This window comes from Bufo gargarizans, chromosome 8, assembly GCF_014858855.1.
Source record: "Bufo gargarizans isolate SCDJY-AF-19 chromosome 8, ASM1485885v1, whole genome shotgun sequence".
NCBI lineage: Eukaryota > Metazoa > Chordata > Amphibia > Anura > Bufonidae > Bufo > Bufo gargarizans.
This window is the reverse complement of record NC_058087.1, coordinates 109,059,857-109,073,420: the sequence shown is the minus strand read 5'-3', so window position 1 is coordinate 109,073,420 and position 13,564 is coordinate 109,059,857. Positions and strand designations below refer to the sequence as shown.

Below are 13,564 nucleotides of genomic sequence, written 5' to 3'. Positions count from 1 at the left end.
ACAGAAACCTGACATTTTAACATGGGTGTGTAGACTTTTTATATCCACTGTATATCTTTGCAAGAGCTAACCTGACTATGAAAATGATATTTGTACTGAGCTGGTGCTGTATATATGCACCATATTGGTTCTGGTGATGTATTTATGTAATGAAAGTGGTTCTGGTGCTATATTTATGTGCCATGATTGGTTCTTGTGCTGTAATTAACAAGCTCCGTCCTGGTGCTGTATTTATGTAATGATATGGTTTCTGGTTCTGCGTTTGTCATGAGCTTGGTTCTGGTTCCATTTGTGTAGGCAACGTAGTTGCCGTATTTGTGGGAGGGGAGGCTCCTGCATCAACTACTTAAGGCACCTCTGTGCCCTCCCCCCTGGCAGCTACCTTCACGATTCCCGGCACAGCACAGTATTTTTAGGTCGATTCTGGTGCTGTATTTATGTAATGAGCTTGGTACTGGTGCTGTATTTACATGTATGTAAAGGGATTGTTTCTAGTCTGTATTTATGTACCATGCTTGGTTCTGGTGCAATATGAGAAAAAAAGAATATGAATAATAATGTGGTGGTGTCCATGGTGAATCAAATGAATTTTAAAATAAAAGGCAATCTATCTTCTGAATGCTCAGGAGTTATCTTTGTCCTAGAACGTCCTTACAAATGTCCTATACAGGCGAACAGAGGTTACTCCCCTGTGTAACTGATGTTAGCCAGTGGCAGTTCATGCGTGACGCCTTTGTTGAATCACATTAAAACATCGTCTTTTAAAAGGTATTTTGGCGCGCAGGCCAGTACTCTTTTGTAAGGTATTGAATCTGTTAAAGGGATTATCTGGTATGAATCCAATTGAATTCATACCAGATAATCCCTTTAACAGATTCAATTCCTTACAAAAGAGAGAAGTATACTGGATATATCAGTTGGATACCCTTGCACCATATGGACTGAATTAAATCTCAGAAACCATACTATAGACAAAAATATGAATTAACAAAAACCATCTTCAAAAAGAATAAAATATACAAAACTTATACATACATACCCACACCCCCAGTTGGCCCCGCCACCCCCCACCCATCCTCCCCCCCCTTTTTTTTACATATAGGTGCGTATATATACTTTTAATAGTCCTATTGCCATCTATCCAATTCTATAGGTATATATACATACATATATGTATATTTTTTATTACTATTTCTATATCTACCTATATATATATATATATATATATATATATGTGTGTGTGTATATATATATATATATATATATTTTATACTTCATATTTTTATATACATTTGTTTTTAGATCTTTAATTATGGTCATAATTATATTTATCATATTATTCATTTATCTACTTACATCAAGTAATCTCTATTTTTACCTTCATCCATCCTCTATTTTAATATAATATATATTTCTCCCCCCCCCTTCCCCTCCCCTACTCACCTGCTTATTCCCCACCCCTTATCCCACTATTTCATGACCCAAATATAATATAATTAATAGTATACCCGACCAGGCCAGCAAAAACATATGAACATAGTATAACAAAATGTTGCCACATCAAAATATATCGAGAAAATACAACTTTCCTTCTTCTTTGCACCGGTTGCTACATAATAAACGCTAACCAAGCGACACCATCAGCTGACCATATGGCTATTGCCGGCCGCTTCCACACAGCCCGGAACGCCAGCAAATACAATATACACATAAATAACAAAGGGAGAAAGGAGAGAGGAAACATCCACCCCCCCCCCCCCCCCCAAGAAAAATAAAACAAAGGAGAATACCGGGATTCTGCTATATTCACAAAAATGCTGCGATGTATGACACACCTTCCCCGCTGTACTTCAGTGCCAGATCCTCTCACCTGAAGAACCCCAATCCCCCTGGAACACAGCAGCTAACCACAGCCCGATAATTACAGTAAAACATGGTTCGCCACCTGCAGCAATTCAGAGCGCAACCCAGAACCCCCCCCCCTCCTACCATGCCGTCGTTCGCAATAGATCGCAAGAGCGCAACCCATCTACAGGTTCTCAGAGCCCTACCCATGACTGACCCCCTTACTTTACAGTGCTGTCAACAGCTCAATATATAAACAGCATTAGATTGCTAATTTCTAAAAATGCCGCACATCACCCTAAACATCAAAAGAAGGCCAGCCCATATAAACGCCAATTTAAAGACACATACACCATATAGGTAATAATCGGCCATCATACAATAGGAATCATCAAATCCCCAGTGACAGATAACTGTGGGCGTTTCCTACCTGAACTCACACCTAACGTCATACACACCAATTCCCCGCCCAGCAAACCACTGGCCTGCGCGCCAAAATACCTTTTAAAAGACTATGTTTTAATGTGACTCAACATATGCTTTTATTGTCCTGATGAAGAGGGCTGTGAGCCCTTAAAAAGCGTTGACAAAAGAATAAAATAGCTACTTTCTTTTTTTTTTAAACAATACCACTTGGAAATTTGGCTCCTGTTTTCAGCGCCGTAAGAAAAAGGTTAAAAAAACTATTCTTTTTCATCTTCAATACTATTTCTCTTGCCACACCTGGGGCAGAGAAAAAGGAACCTTGGCACTGAGGAAGAGGTCTGAGACCTTGAAACGCGTATAGCGGATGAGATCCTTATATTGAAAATACACCTCACTATATCGGAAACATCAGCTGATCAGCTACGGACAAAACCGCATAGACAGCTGTTTGACACCACCCCCGATTCTCTACAGGAACCCTAAACCAATTAATGAACAAGGATACCTTGACGTCCTGATCATGTGGAACGCTGGTAATACGCAGGACGCCAGCAACACGTGGGGACATACAGCTGTAAGCTACGAGGAGGTGGCCAACTACCGCAGCGGTATTGTGGAAACTCAATATTGGAGGACACTCCATAATACAGCAAGGAAGTCGGGTGAGTGCACTGACCTGTGGTGGGACGCCGCCACAGGCAGAGACAAGCCAGCCGGACATCAAAGAGTGAGTAATAACTTATTTGGCTAATTTTACCCCTTTTGCTAGCTCATATCCTTTTAACTGACCTTCGGTGTTGTTGGCCAACATGCCTGTCAGGAGATCCTGTACAGTACGGTTGCTACAAGGTAGGTCTTTTCCTTTCACGGCATCTACACCAATACAGTGCACATGGCTGTCTGTTTTTGAGTTATTGCAACCTGATTGTATGTGTGGACTAAATGTCATACCTTTTGGTTTGTACTTTCCAGCTCGGAAAACATGTGACATTAGCCCAATATCCCTCTAGCCAGGGAGTAGAGCTATGATCTATTGAGGGTCCTGATCTGTTTATTATGAGCCATGGGGCATCTGCCCACCCTTCGACAGGTAAAGACACTTCCCTGTCCTTATCTTTTCTGGATTTAACTTGGTATATGCTAGTGAGAAAGATAGTAGCGTTAGACAGGTCAATCAGTTCAGAAAGGTCCTGGGGTATTGCAAAATAAGGCATACTGGCTAAGCTCACGGGATTGTGGGTACAGATCTAACAATCTCCTGGACTAGAATTTGGTGGTGCCGTATCAGTGAATTATCCTATTCATCACCTAAGTGGAGTGAACACTGCGGATATGCCTACAGTCAAAGTCATGATAAGTAGGTGGACCTTTATGGCTTATTGTTCCAGGGTTGTCGGAACAGCCTTTACTCTTTTACAATGTGAGGTGTTGAACCAGGTGGGTCTCCCTTCGAGTTTCACAGAGGTCGGGGTAGTCAGCAACACCTGGTAAGGCCCCTCGTATCGTGGTTTGAGGGTGTTTGACGTGTTTCTTGATCACCACCCACTCTCCAGTTTGAGAGTGTGGCTTCCCTCTAGGGAGTTAGGATCTAGAATGGAAGAGAAAACGTGTGCATGTATGTTAGACAATTGTTTGCTCAAGGCTAACTGATATTTTGCAACAGATTAATAATGCATTTGTAGTTGCTTGGAATGTACTGTACCATTCTTGGCCCTGTCCCAAATAAGATCTCATATGGGGTTAGTTTGTGTGGGGGTCCTTGGAGTGTGCCTAACTGAAAAGAGTGTTATAGGTAAGCAGTGAACCCAATTCAGCCCTGTCTCCCTGGTCATCTTCAGCATTTTTTATTTCAACATCCCGTTCAATGTTTCGACTTTAGCACTGCTTTGTGGTCGGTATGGGGTATGATATGCTAGGTGTGACCCTAACATCTTCCAGACCTCTTGGGTTAGGCTAACAGTGAATGCTGGGCCACTCAGGTACTCCAAATCTACAAACCGTTTCCTGCATTAGTTTCTAAGCAGTAGTGGTTGCTGTCTGATTTCGGACGGGGTAGGCGGCCACCAAGAGAACAAGTTTATCACTACCAGCACATATTAAAACCCTTAGCACATTGGCATCTGGATGTGGTTGATTTGTATCCTCTGAAGGGGATATAAGGCCTTTTGGATTGGTGGGTGGGCCCATGAGCTACTGAGGCTATCGGATAGAGGTGTCACGGAAGGTGTACAGGAAACTAGAAGACACAAAATGAATATCTGACTCACTGGATCCAAAACTAAGGAACAAAAGGGAGAGCCCTGCATCAGACCTGGCTCTCTCCCTGACTGCTCAGCCTATGCGAAAATCCCAATGGTAGATGATCGCATATCCTCGTTCCTCGACTGTATAACACCTGAACACCCTATAATAGTGAGAGGACACAGCCACCGGCTCCCTACACTTGATACAGAGGGAGTCAGGGTCACCTGGGATACAGCAAACAGAAAAACAAAAATGAATGAACAAAACTTATCTGTAGAAGACTCAGAAGTAGGATCAGCATGCACACACTCCAGGAATATAAACCGCAAAGTGAAGCAGTCTGGGAAGGGATTTAAAGGGATGCAATCAGTGCAACTACATGACAGCTGAGAGAGGCTAACGAGATGAGAAAATGAAAGCAAAATAAAAGGAAGCTCAAGGAGGAGGTTCTGAAAGGCATCTGTCAGAGCTTCTCAGATGTCTGGTGGTGACAGTACCCCTCCTTCTACGAGTGGACTCCGGACACTCAGAGCCCACCTTCTCAAAAAACACACGTGCAGAAAAAAAAAATAAGGGGACGCCAAAACAGACAACGGTGAAGGGATGGCGGGGAATGCCACTCACTGCGCCTTCAGCGGCGAAACCCCCACAACGCTCTCCCTCCGGAGAACGCGCATGCACCCCATCCACAGATGGCGGTACATGCTTCACCCTCTTTCGAGGGAACCACGTGAGGAGCCTTTGTGGTCATAAGTTTAAGTTTGTGTGATGTTCAGTTTATGTTTTCCTTTATTATTCGGTGTAGCTATGGATCTGGATTCCTGTGTGTGGATATGTTTGTGCTGAGTTCATTTTGTATTGTTGTGGACTTCAGCTTGCCTGCACACGGATCCAGTCAACAAGGCTGTGGCAGGTGGCTGGAACTAGTGCAGCACCTGCCATATCCATAGGACTGTATTTGTTCCCCCATTCCTTGCAGCTTGGCCAGTGAGACTCCTGTTCCTCCGTCTCCAGAAGGAACAGGTCGTCTTACCCTACTCCTAGTTCAGGGACCAGTCGGCGGGTGAGTAGGGATCCGAGGTTCCTGAGCATGGGCCCTCCTACCTTCAAGGTCGGCCCATGCAGCTAGGCGTTAGGGACAGATTAGGGATGTATTAGGAGGTGACCTTCTCCCTAATTCTTTCTGTCCTGGCCGAGCAGCGGTTAACATCTTCTGGCATCGCACGGCCGAAGTTTTCCCCATCCTCATCCGTGACAAGAGGGCTCTATATAGGCATACTCTCTTTCCTTGTGTCCATAGTCCAGATTCTTCTTCGAGAGCTGATTCTTTCAGCCAGGTTTATTTTTCCATGGGAATGAGCTGTTTCTGCATTTGTTTTAGTAGGTCCCATGTCACTTCTTTTTGTTCCAGGTCTTCCTGTGCTACTTCCATCTGGTCTGATTGGACTCTTTCCTCTTCCACTGCTGCTTTTCTGGCTGCTTGGATGTAGGGCAGTACCTCTGGGCTCAGAGGTGTCAGCTTGAGTATAGGCCTTTACCTTGATCACTGCCACTTGGGTGGGCAGGAGTACTACTGCCATTAGAGCTGAAGCATTCTTGATTGGGGTTCCTGCGGCAGTGATGTAATCCTGGGCTTTCCATATTACTCCAAAGTCATGAACCACTCCAAAGGCATATCTAGAGTCTGTGTAGATATTTGCGGTAGAGTCTTTTGCCATATGGCTGGCTTCAGTGAGGTCAATGAGTTCACCCTCCTGTGCTGACTGGTCCAGGCGCAACTGTCTTGCACACAGCACCTCATGCTCACTAATGATTGCCATGCCTGTATGGAACTTCCCTTTGTCATCGGCGTACCTTAAGCCGTCCACAAAGAGAGTCCAATGTGAGTTTGTCAGAGGAGTGTCTTGGATTGATGGTGGAGTCCCTACTTCAGCTTCCATCATTGTGATGCAATCATGTTCTTGTTCCTTGTAAAGAGAGTCGGTTGAAACCCATAATTCTTCTTCCTGAAGATCCTCTTCAGCATGTAGATCAATACAATCTTTAGAATATCCAGTATACTTCCCCCTTGGAAGAGGAAGAAGTGCAGCAGGGTTGAGGATGTGACATTTCTGGATGGTAACATTATCTGACAAGAGCAGACTACACTGGAGTCGGAGGTGGCGTTGTGCAGTGAGGTGTTTAGGTCTTTTATGGACTATTGACACAAAATGGATACTTGCTTGTTGAGAATTATGTTTTAGTTAAAATGGCAGCCAGGCACTCAGCCAACACCTATAACAAAAATCTTTCTTTCTGCTTTATTTTGTGCCTCAAGACGGTTTCCGTTAAGCTCAAGCAAGCAGCTTAAAAAACCCTGAAAATAACGACTTCACCCATCTAGAAAGGGGTGGGGTCAGTTTTGGCCCCATAACTGCCAAAATAAGTGAAGTGTGCAGTGATTCTAAGAGCGACGCCTGTCATCTGCGTGTCATACTGACTTACAGTATTGTCAGTACCATATGGATTTTGAAGGGCAGATTTTGCAGGAATGGTCTTTAGGTGCCATTTTGCATTTGAAGAAACCCTGAGGTATCCCCACAGTGAAAACCCCCCAAAAGTCACATTTTGTAAACTACATTAACCAAGGAATTTTTAAGCGGTGTAGTGAGCACTTGATCCTACAGCAGTTTCATAGAATTTATAATACTTGGCTGTGAAAATGAAAAATGTCTGCTTTTGGGGATACGCCAGGGCTCAGAAGGGAAGGAATGGCATATGGATTTTTGGATACATTTTTGCTTTCTGACCACTTTTTATCTCATTTTTTGGGAGGTCAAGTCACAAAAAAAAGCTGTTGATGGGGTACATCCTGTGATATTTTTATAGATCCGGTTGTTACGGATGCAACAATACCAAATATGTGTATTTATTTTTATTTTTTTAGGTTTAGGTTTTACACAATAAACCTTTTTAGAAAAAAAAATCATGTTTTTGTGTTGCCATTTTTTTAGAGCCATTTTTTTAAAAATAATTCTGGCTATGGGTTTGTGCTGGATGAGGTGGTGTTTTTATGGCTACCATTTTTGGTACATACAACGTTTTAAGATTTTTGGGGAGGTGAGGTGACTGAAAACAGCTGTTTTGGAGTAATTTTTATTTACTTTTCTTATGCCGTTCACCTGATGGGGTAGGTCATGCGTTTTGTTTATAGAGCCGGTTGTTATGGACTTTGCGCTGCCAAATACGTGTCATAAAAAACTTCTTTTTTGCACTTTAAAAAAATAAATAAATACTTTATTATAATTTTTTTTATTTATTTTACACTTTGTGTCCTCCATAAGGTCTGACCGGATAAATATTGCCACCAGAATGTCTGTATAGCATAACACGATACTGTACAGCCTTAGTGCAGAGTAGGGCTGCACGATATATATAAAAAATAATCGAATCGCGATAATCGCCAAATGTGATATGGAGATTTGGCCGACCTGAAAATGCTGCAATTATATATGAAGGGGCCCCGCGCACATAACTGGCTTTGTGTGTAAAGTATTTTACTACTGTCTGAAACAAACTCTCTCCTATTGATAAAATGGCCAGCCTCTGTACTCACTTTCACGATGAATGCACTGCAGCGAGTGGGCCGTCCGGCACGTGACTGACGTCACTTAGAAACGCTCCTGCTTCCTGAAGTGGGAGGAGCGTTACTAAGTGACGTCAGTCACGCGCCGGCCGGCCAGCTCGCTGCTGCTCGCTTCTGTGCATTCATAGTACTGTGAAAGTGAGTACAGAGGCGGCCATTTTATCAATAGGAGAGAGCTTGTTTCACACAGTAGTAAAATACTTTACACACAAAGCCAGTTATGTGTGCAGTTTAGGACACATGAGGGGACACATAGGGCCATGAGGGGGACCAGCATAAGATGCTATATGTGTGTCTTATGCTGGCCCCCCTCATGGCCCTATGTGTCATAGCACACATCCCCTATAACAGAGCCATCCACAGGTCCGCCATAACAGCGTCCTACACAGATCCCCCACATAACAGCGTCCTCCACAGATCCCCCACATAACAGCGTCCTCAACAGATCCCCCACATAACAGCGTCCTCCACAGATCCCCCACATAACAGCGTCCTCCACAGATCCCCCACATAACAGCGTCCTCCACAGATCCCCCTACATAACAGCGTCCTCCACAGATCCCCCTACATAACAGCGTCCTCCACAGATCCCCCTACATAACAGCGTCCTCCACAGATCCCCCTACATAACAGCGTCCTCCACAGATCCCCCTACATAACAGCGTCCTCCACAGATCCCCCTACATCAGTGGTCAGCAACCTGCGGCTCTAGAGCCACATGCGGCTCTTTAGCCCCCTGATATTGGCTCTTCCAGGTGCGGGCTCACATGTACAGTGCGATAGCATTTTCGTTGCCCGTAGCAAAAATAGGTAGGAGGGTGAAGACCAGGAAGCGGAGAAGGCTCTGTACTCACCGCTTCCTGGTCCTCGGTTGTAGGCTGTGCAGGGCTGCGCACAGTGTGAGGCGCTCTGTGACGTAACTCTGTGCACGCCAGTTCACAGCACAGCCGACAGCAGGAGGAACACAGAGCGCGGGTGGTGAGGAGCAGCAGCAGCAGCATCCAGGAGCCGGAGAGGTAAGTGCTTTTTTATTTTATGAAACTTGGGGCTGATCTGAGGCAATGAGGTGATGAGAATCATAATGGGGGATATGAGAGGCATCATGGATGATGAGAGGCATCATGGATGATAATGGGGATGATGAGAGGCATCATGGTTGATAATGGGGATGATGAGAGGCATGGGGCTCTTATCTGAGGTCTGATTGAGGGGGTCATTTACTTTGGGGTCTGAGCTGACATCTGATCTCAGGGAGGTCTTATTAACATTGAAGTTCTGCTTAAGTGCTTGAGGCATAAGGTCACTGACCTTTTGAATGTTCGTATTGCGCTTCAAACAATACCTTCATGGGAATAGGGGTTCTAAGTTAGTCTCCAACCTTTATTAAGAACCAAAGAAATAAATCCTTTATTCAAGCCATCAAATCAGCCTCAGGCCCCCGACTTATTAATACTCCAGCGATAGCTCAGGAGTTTTGCTCCTTTTATTCAAATCTGTATAACCTCCCAATACCCCTCACCAGCCAGCAAATCGAGACACGCACGTCGGAGTTCCTTAGCTCTATTAACATCCCAAGAATTTCTGAGGTCGATATACGTCAGCTGCTTCAACCGTTTACAACGGAAGCAGAACAGAAGGTTCTTATGTCTATCCCTTCAGGCAGGAGTCCCGGACCTGACGGTTTTCCAAGCTCATATTACAAAAAGTATAAAGATATTTTAGTCCCACATTTTATCACGGCATGCAATCTCCTCCTTACAGGTGGCTCTCTGACCCCACAAGCCTAGGAAGCGCACATAACGATTATCCATAAAGAAGGGAAGGATAAGGAAGCATGTGGAAGTTACAGGCTGATTTCACTGCTGAACACCGATTTGAAGTGGTGGGCTAAACTGCTTAACAACAGGATGTCAGGGTTGCTCCCTGGGCTTGTGGGTGAAGAACAGGTAGGTTTCGTTGCAGGTAGAGAGGGTAGGCATAATATCAGTAGAGTCATACATGCGATCACCCACGCCATCAAATCTCCCCTCTTGTACTCCTGGGCACAGATGCGGAGAAGGCGTTCGATAGGGTTAGCTGGGTCTATATGGAGAAAGTACTACAAGCCTTTGGCTTCCCTGAAGGCCACATCAGAGCTATCTATACTCTATACTCTGCACCATCTGCGAGAGTACTAGTCAATGGCACCCTATCGAACGCCTTCCAAATTAGAAACGGTACTCGTCAAGGATGCCCATTATCCCCCACCTTGTTTGTACTCACCCTAGAGACGCTTCTTCTTAAGTTCCGCCAATCCCCCACGATCAAAGGAGTGAAACTAGGCAGATTTACTGCTCCTGATGATTTACTGCTCCTGTTGTCAAATCCTGAAGAGGCTTTGCTGGAGGTTATGCAGATTTGCGAAACTTTTGGGGTTATCTCAAATTTTATGATAAATTTCGATAAGTCGGAGACCCTTGGCGTTTCCCTCCCAGCTGTCCTGCGTACTAAGGTTAAAGCCCTCACACCATTCAAGTGGCCTACACAAGCAATAAAATATTTGGGGGTGACGATCCCGATGGACCCCAAGTTGTTGTTTAGTCTTAATTTCCCCCCGCTACTCTCCAAAGTCACCTCTATTCTCTCTAAGAGCAGCTCTCCTTTCCTAACCTGGCTAGGCAGGAAAAATGTCCTCACCACCTACCTACATCCTGCCGCTGATAATGTACACCTTGAGAGCCCTACCCATATCGGTACCTGTTAGTTTCATTAATAAACTACAATCCATCATGAGCAGTTATTTGTGGGATAAGAAGAGCACTAGAATGTCCTTTCGCCCTCTTTCACGCTATTAGTTTGGAAAGGTGGCTTAAACTGGCCAGACAAGAGACATTCTGTATGCATGTAGATTTAGAATCGGCCCTGTTGGGTAAGGAATTGTTCCATAGGTTATGGACACCTAAGAGGACAGCAGAAGGGACCAAAGTAGATAGCGTACTCACCAGAGGAATGCTGCATATTTGCCATAAGTCTTTGGTCTTAACATCTGCTCAGGACAAGATTTCTCCCTTAGCTCCTATCTCAGTTATCCCCACACTACTGTTCCCACAAATTAAATCTCCATCAGACATTTGGCTATCAATGTCACATCACAGATTAGGAGATTTGAAAGGGTTACAGATCACTTCCGACTTCTATACTGCCCTCTCGGGTGTACCTGCCCTTGGTAAAGATTTCATTCAAAGAAATTACTTTGAGAATGCTTGTAGGCAGTTTATGATTTCCAAATTTACCCCTCTCCCTGATCCATCATGGTTGGAGAATTATGTTCTGCTGCCAAATTTACCTCATAAATGCTCCACCCTCATTTATAGGCAGATTCTAAGTGAGAGCTATTCTAGCGTACCGCCCTGGGTTGCTGAGTGGGAAAAGAACTCCACCTTGAATTTAGTGACACTGACAGTAAATGGATTCAGAAATCTTCGCACGGTTTTTCCAAGTGCATAAAAATTCAAGAAAACTCTGTTAAGACAGGGTTGCATTGGTACAGAACCCCCAAGTTCCTTTTTTTCAAATTTCAAAAGAGATTTCAAACATTGAGGTTATGATTAGTGGTCTGACCTGAGGTATAATGAAAAATATTTTTTTCCATATTGTCCTCCTACAAAAAAACTATGTGCGTCACTATAGGGTAAAACGTTGTGGAGTGAAAGAAGATGTAGTGTCGAGGATTGAGAAAGGTATGTTCAGATGGTTAGGAATACCCTTATGAAGTAAATAACAATGTACCTTCCTATATATTTTAAGTTAAAAAAATTTGGCTCTCAAAAAAATAAAAATTGCAGTTTTGTCGATATTTGGCTCATTTTACTAATAAGGTTGCCCACCACTGCCCTACATAACAGCGTCCTCCACAGATCCCCCTACATAACAGCGCCATCCACAGATCCCCCTACATAACAGCGTCCTCCACAGATCCCCCTACATAACAGCGCCATCCACAGATCCCCCTACATAACAGCGCCATCCACAGATCCCCCTACATAACAGCGTCATCCACAGATCCCCCTACATAACAGTGTCATCCACAGATCCCCATAACAGTGCGTCATCCACAGATCCCCCATAACTATGTCATACCAAGCCGCGTCAGCGGCTCATATGGGGGAAATCTAAGCAAATAGACCTCTAGCACAATTCCCTTAAAATATTGCATCACATATCGTTATCACAATTTTTAGGGCCCTAATCGCAATCGCACAAAATTCCCATATCGTGCAGCCCTAGTGCAGAGTGCAGAGCTGATCGAGGTCTGCGGAATACCTGCACTCTCCCGACCCCGGTGATCACATGACCACTGGGTGGGACTGGAAGCGACACATCGCTTCCTTGCTGTATACACAGCACTCATTCAATGCTCTGTATACAGCGCTCTAGAAGACAGGGACAACCGTGAACGGTTCTTGCTTTCTCTTTGGGGTGTCCTGCTGTCACTTACAGTGGGCCCCCCTGCTCATCAGCTGCATGATTAGCGTGCAGCTGCGTTTTCTGAATGGACGTTTTAAAACGTCCATTCAGAGATAAGCCCGCCTGCCGGTCGGGAAGTGTTTAACAAACCAATTATTTTCTAATGAGCCCAAATGGAAAAACTTTATTAGCCTGGTCAAGGAGAAGTGTAAAACCTCCAATTGTCAAGTGGATTCACTTTTTTATTTATTTTGGTAGATAAATAATTTCCTATATAATAAAGGTAGAACTAAACAAATGAAAGCCAACTTCATTGTGTTTCTAAAACATTTTCATATCTTAAACTTTTGATATATATACACCTATTGTAATGTTCAAAATGTTAATTAAAAAAATTGAAAATGAATAAGCTTACGCAGGCTAAGTGAATACATATATTTACTAAGTGTAATTAAATATAAGGTAAAACAGACAATTCACATACAGAATAGTAAAAAGTAAATAGTCCTCACTATGCAATATAGGGTAATGTATGTGTGTAACATAGTTTGCAACTTTTAGCCTGTCCTGCAATGTGCAGCACATATGTCTCTAAGATAACGTCTCAGGAATGTGGCCTCAGCTCACTGGTGGATGGGTATAATCTAACTGTCCCTAACCCACCATGTTACAAGAAATACTTTATTACACAGAATATTAAAGATAATATAAAAGAGGGCTGAATAAAAGGGGACATAACCAACCAGTACTTCAAAATACCCTTACAACACAGGTAGTTAAATGGAACCTACCATGTTGAACAGGGTGTTGAGCATGTTATAGAGCAAAAAGTGCTGAGCAGATTGACATACTGTTTTGTGGGAAAAGATGTAGTAGAATGTGAAATGTATTCATTTAAATTACTGTTCATTCTGAGCTTTGAAGTCAAGAAAGCCATCCTAAAAGTGAGTAACTACCTTCCCTCTATGAGATAATAGT

The 13,564-nt window shown here is 43.7% G+C and overlaps 1 protein-coding gene across 2 annotated transcripts in view; it reads left to right on the top strand.

Moving 5' to 3' along the window:
- The window catches only part of GLS (glutaminase), a 1,258,313-nt gene that overhangs the window by 443,984 nt on the left and 800,765 nt on the right, over positions 1-13,564 (top strand). The gene's annotated exons all lie outside the window — the stretch shown is intronic.